The sequence below is a fragment of the Podarcis vaucheri genome, assembly GCF_965113315.1.
Source record: "Podarcis vaucheri genome assembly, chromosome: 2".
In the NCBI taxonomy this organism is placed as follows: Eukaryota; Metazoa; Chordata; class Lepidosauria; order Squamata; family Lacertidae; genus Podarcis; species Podarcis vaucheri.
The window spans coordinates 357,632-363,609 of record NC_138760.1 but is presented as its reverse complement, the minus strand read 5'-3'; the positions used below and the strand labels follow the sequence as shown (position 1 = coordinate 363,609).

The 5,978-nt window shown below is 49.6% G+C and overlaps 1 pseudogene across 1 annotated transcript; it reads right to left on the bottom strand.

Moving 5' to 3' along the window:
* Window positions 1-3,192: 3,192 nt before the first annotated feature.
* Window positions 3,193-4,485, bottom strand: LOC309527597 (olfactory receptor 13H1-like; annotated as a pseudogene). The gene is made up of 3 exons: window positions 4,387-4,485; window positions 3,701-4,242; window positions 3,193-3,456 (listed from the first exon to the last, which is right to left on the bottom strand). The product of its transcript is annotated as an olfactory receptor 13H1-like (transcript).
* Between the last annotated feature and the right edge of the window lie 1,493 nt (window positions 4,486-5,978).

Here is a 5,978-nt window from a genome sequence, read left to right as displayed (position 1 = left end):
TTGTGGTCCGTGCAGACCTGCACCGTGTGCTTGGCGCCGATCAGGAAGTGCCTCCACGCTTTGAATGCTGCATGAATGGCCAGCAACTCCCTGTCCCAGATAGTGTAGTTCTGTTAGGACTTGCTGAGCTTCCTGGAGTAAAACGCCCCCAGCCGCCAAACCCCCTGCGGGTCTCTCTGCAGCAGGACTGCTCCCACGGCTCTGTCCGAGGCGTCTGTCTCGACCCTCATCGGCCTGCTGGGGTCGACATGCAGCAGCTGCTCTTCCGACGCGAAGAGACGTTTGAGTGCCTGAAAGGACCGCTCCGCCTGCTCCGTCCAGATGAACTTCTTTTTCTTGGAGCTAAGCGTGTCCGTGATGGCCGCTGTCTGCATAGCGAAGCCTTTGATGAACTTGCGATAGAAATTCGCGAAGCCGACAAATCGTTGGACCTCCTTCCGGTTGCGTGGGCTTTTCCAATCCAACACCGCTCGAACCTTGGCGCTGTCCATGGCGAGCCCCTTGTCAGACAACTTGTAGCCCAGGAAATCCACCTCCGTTACGTCGAATTGGCACTTCTCCAGCTTGGCGTAGAGCCTATGTTGCTGTAGCCTGCTCAGCACTTCCCTGACGTGTCTGTCATGCTCCTGCTGCGATTCCGAAAAGATCAGGATGTCATCCAAGAAACAGACGCACGTCTTGTAGAGGAGCCCCGCCAGCACGTGATGCATGAAAGCTTGAAAAACGTGGGAGCCATTTTGCAATCCAAAAGGCATAACTCTATATTCGTAGGTGCCCAGGGGCGTGAACATGGCTGTCTTCCACTCATCTCCTTCCCGCATGCGAATGAGGTTGTACGCCCCTCGCAGGTCCAACTTGGTGAACACGCTGCCCTTGCGTACTTTTGCGAGTAGGTCGTCTATTCGTGGCATGGGGAAGTCCGATGGCTTGGTCACACTGTTCAAAATGCGGTAGTCCACCACGAGTCTTTTTTGGGGCGTGTCTCGCTTCTTAACAAAGAATACCGGACTGCCCCCCGCTGCCCTGGACTCTCGGATGAAACCGCGCTCCAAATTATGATCTATGAACTCTTTGAGTTCCTGCAGTTCGTCCTCAGACATGGAATACAGCTTCCCTTTGGGCAGCGCTGCCCCCGGCAGCAGGTCAATCTTGCAGTCATATGGTCTGTGGGGGGGTAGCCTGTCTGCCTCCTTCTCGCAGAAAACCTCCAAAAATTCTGCGTACTTGTGGGGAATCGCTTGCAGCGTGCCTAGCAGCAGCTGTGACTCCTCTTGCTCCCCTTCCTGCCGGGGCATGATGCAGTGTTCAGCACAAAAGGAAGAGCCGAAGGTCAGCTGCCTCTGGTACCAAGCCAGCGTCGGGCTGTGCTTGTCCAGCCAACTCATGCCCAATACAATAGGCGTGTCCGACAGTTGAGTGACGTTGAAGCTGATGATTTCCTTGTGATTTCCAAGCCGCAGCACCATAGGTGGCGTCTGCTTCACCACTTGCCCCCCTAGCAGCTCCCTGCCATCCACCGTGACAACCTGCAGGGGCAGCGTGGCAGGCAGCAACTGTATAGCGTGCCGGTCGACAAAGTCCTGCCCTATGAAGTCTGCATTGCTTCCCGAGTCGACGGTGATTGGCACGTCCATGGTGATTCCATTGGGTAGCTGGAGCGATGCGGTGAGCCTCACTACTGGCTTGGGCGGGAGGGGGTCCATGGGCGGTAAAATCCCTGGGGACTGCTTCACTGACACGTCTGGCTGGGCCCCAGTGCCTCTTCCTCCAGCCAGACATCGTCGTTTCCCTGCTGTGGTTCTCCTTGCTGCGTTGCTGCAGTCACCATTGCCGAAGCTGCAGTGTGCTTGTGGAGCCTCCGGGGACACTCTTTCGCCATATGCCCTGGATCCTCGCAGATATAACACTTCCTGTTCCCTCTAGGAGGCTTCGCTTTCACTGCTGCCGGTGCTAGGGCTCTGGCTGCTGACTGAGCCCTTGCACTCCCAACCTCCATCGGTTCCACCCCTCCCCCTGTTGGAGGCGTGGATTGCGCACGCTCTGCTTCTCTGAGAAGGAAGGAGGAGCCCCTGGCTGGTTCGCGCCCGCTGCGCCCTTCTTCCCTGCTCCACGGACGTTCTTCCAGCCGCACCCCCACCGCCAGCGCCCTCTGAACGATCTCCTGCGTGGTCCGGGGTCTCTCCCCCCTCGCAATCTCATCTTTAACCGAGCTGTGCAAGCCCTCCCAAAAAAGGTCTCTGACAGGAGCCGAATCTCTGTCCCATTCCAGGGCACTGACCAAAGCGAAAAAGCGGGCGTGGTACTGCCTTACGCTGGCCCTCCCTTGCCTTAGTCCATGCACCTCCTTCCGGGCAAGATCCACGTCAATGCTTGATAAAAAACACCCATCCATCGCTTTAACAAAGGCGTCCGCATTTTGGAGCGCAGGATCCTTATCTCTCCACAAATTGCGCAGCCATGCTTTTGCGTCTCCATGCAAATGGGACATGATGAACCCCACTTTCTCTTGTTCATCTCTAAAGTCTTTGTACAGTAGTTGCAGTGCACACATTACGTCTGCTCTAAAGTTGGGGTACTGTTGCAAATTCCCATCGAAGTGAGAGACCAGACCGCCTGTGCGTCTCCCCAACCCAATCCCCTCTGGTTTGGGTGTCTGTTGCCCTTGCTTCGTAAGCACGTCCAACCTGACCTGGAGATCCCTGTAGGCGGCAGCTGCATCCTCCTCTCTCTTCCGGGATGCCAGCGCCTTGGCATTCAGTCGTGACACTGCTTCTCTGAGTTCCTATTTGCTGTTCAGCCGTCATATTGTCTGCCGTTCGTGAGCTCGCTTGTAGGCACCCGCTTTCTCTCCTCTCCGCGAGGCCGTGGATGCCCACAATTTGAAGGGACGGAGCTTACTGTCAGGGTTGCTTCCAGATCCTAGCTCACAGAGGATCACGCCAGCCAGCGATCATTAAATAAAAGTCTTTATTGAGTTACAGTCTCCATTCTCAAGCTGCTGCGCGCAACTCTACGTCTTATGCTTAGATCGGCGAAGCTCCGTCTCGGAGATCTCGGGTCGTCGTCATCACTCATCTTTTCTTCTGCCTCCTCCCCCTCGCTCTCTGTTTCCTCCCTTGCCCTCGCCTCTGCTCCTGAACCCCTGAAACTTGGCAAGACATGAACAAATCAGTTTAGATTTCGGAGGGTCTCTTATTCTGGGAACTTCCTCCTAAGCAGTTTCTTCAGGGCACATTTGACATCTTTGTTCCTCAGGCTGTATATCACAGGGTTCAGCTTGGGAGTCACTGCTCCATAGAAAACAGAGATCACCTTGTCCTTGTCTGTAGTATGTTTAGATTTTGGTTGAAGGTAAATGAACATAGCTGAGCCATAGAAGATGCCAACTACAACCAGATGGGAGCTACAAGTGGGAAAGGCCTTACTTTGATCCTGAGCAGAATGGATCCACCACACAGAAAAAGAAGAAGAAGAGTTTGGATTTGATATCCCGCTTTATCACTACCCGAAGGAGTCTCAAAGCGGCTAACATTCTCCTTTCCCTTCCTCCCCCACAACAAACACTCTGTGTGGTGAGTGGAGCTGAGAGACTTCAGAGAAGTGTGACTAGCCCAAGGTCACCCAGCAGCTGCATGTGGAGGAGCAGGGAAGCGAACCCGGTTCACCAGATTACAAGTTCACCACACTGGCTCTCCCACACAGCCAAGCCAATGCGTAAGTACATCATCAAGATGAATAAAAAGGGGGCAATGAGAACAGTCACAGTGTTTATAAAAGAGATGATGTCGTTGAGATGGGTGTTGGCACAGTGCACTTTGCAAATGGTCTGTGCCTCACAGGTGAAGTGATTGATGATGTTGGAGTCACATAACTTTTCCTGACCAATTGCAGTGAGGATGAGAGTCAATATCAGGCCACTGCCCCGTGTTCCAGCTGCTCGTTGGACATACACTTTCCAGTTCATAATCAGAGTGCAGTGCAAAGTCATATACCATAACAGCCAGGAGGATACATTCAGTCATGCCAAAATATAGGCTAATGTGGATTTGGGCCATGCAGCCCATGAAAGAAATGGTGGTTTTCTCAGTGGTACAGGGGACCAAGGCCTGGGGGACACTGCTACTGGTATAGTTAATGTCCAGTAATGTTGCTGAAGGAAAAGTACAAGGGTGTGTGTAGGTGGGGATCAGTTATGATCAGCACCACCATCAGCCCATTCCCAACTAGGTTGATAAGGTAGACCAGGCTTCCTCAACCTTGGCCTTCCAGATGTTTTTGGCCTACAACTCCCATGATCCCTCGCTAGCAGGAACAGTGGTCAGGGATGATGGAAATTGTAGTCTCAAAATATCTGGAGGGCCAAGGCTGAGGAAGCTTGAGGTAGACTGCCAAGAGGATCCAGAAGAATACAACCTGATCCAAGGGATGGTTGGAGAGACCAAGCAAAATAAATTCAGTCACCACTGCATCACTGCTGTTACCCATGGTCTTGGCATCTCCTGGGAAAAGCTCTGACTTCTGGGCTGGGAAAAGATGAAAGGATGGTGACTTTTTCTTTAGCAGGCTGTTTGATGAGTGAAGACCATCTGAGTCATTTAAAATCATAAGCCTAGCAAGACCCTGACTAGAGTTTACATGCAAAATAAAGCTATTTGAAGGCTGTGACAACCTCCTTCATCCTTTCCTCTTCTTCATTTGCTTATATATTATCTCCCTCTTTCTTTCCCCCCTAAATTTCACAGGATGAAGGGTAAATGTTAAGCAAAGTCTACCATAAATTTTAGACAGCATCTTAAAAAGCAATCCTTATTTTTCAATAACATATTTCCCTGACTTCCCCACACCTCCCCTTCTTATATTCCAATTCAAATTGTTAATTCAACAAGTTCTTATCCCCAATTTTTTAACCTTTTTATATTTAATTCATTATAAAAAACCAATTTTATCTTATAAACATCAAAATTTATACATCAATACTCATTCTTAAATCCTTTTTCTAAAGTCGACCCAAATTCCCTTCCACGAATTCCCCACTTTTCATGCAAATAACAAAACAGAATAAAAATAAAAAGACGAATTATAATTATACACCCTTTGGATCCCCAAACCCCACCCCGTCCCCTTTCCCGGTTTCAATCCCCAACAAATGTCCATCAGTCTTAATCTACTATCAGCCTGGGGATCTCACGTCCGAGGCTCTTAATTGTCTCTCAGTTCCTCTCTGCCGGTTTTTTTGATAGTCCTTAATATTAAGCACCAGATCTTGGAGATGCTCTGGCCCAATAGGGACAATGTTTCTTCCAGCCAGACCTCCATACTTAAAAGTGGAGCCCAAATCTTGTTTCTTACTCCTTTCAAGTCCAAATGTCCCCAAAGCTCCAACTTTCACCTTAATCAACTTTGTAATCCTTGGGTCTTCAGATCTCCACAAAGGGAGATCTCTCCATTCTTCAATCTCCAATTCGGACCAGATTTTCATCATCAAGTTCTTATTTTCCTTTATCTCCATCATGTCAGGCCTCTGGCTCTCCTTTGTCATCTGGAACTTTACATCTCCTCCTTCCTTTTCATCAAAAACAACATGTGTCTCTTTCTCCACACTCTCAAAGTTCTCAAATTTCTCCTCTTGTCCAGCTGCATGAGCTTCCTGGATTAAATCCTTATCAAATTCAGTGAACTTATTTACTGTTAAGTCCAGAGTTGCAACGTTGGTAGCCAAAACATCAATTTGGCCTTGTAACTTTCCCAAGAGAAAGAAAACTCTGTCCAATTTAGCTTGAGTTTTCCCTCCTTCAGCCATTCTTGTAATGTCCCAAAACCCCCTCTAGAGGGATTTTGGTTACTTAGTATTCCTTCCAGTTCAAATCCAACAATCAAGTTAGTTTGTGTCAGTTCTTCCTTGTTTTCAACAAAGTATAGCCAAATTGTAACAAATATTACCAGCAGAGACAATAGAAAACAAAGTTCGCTTTTTCCGT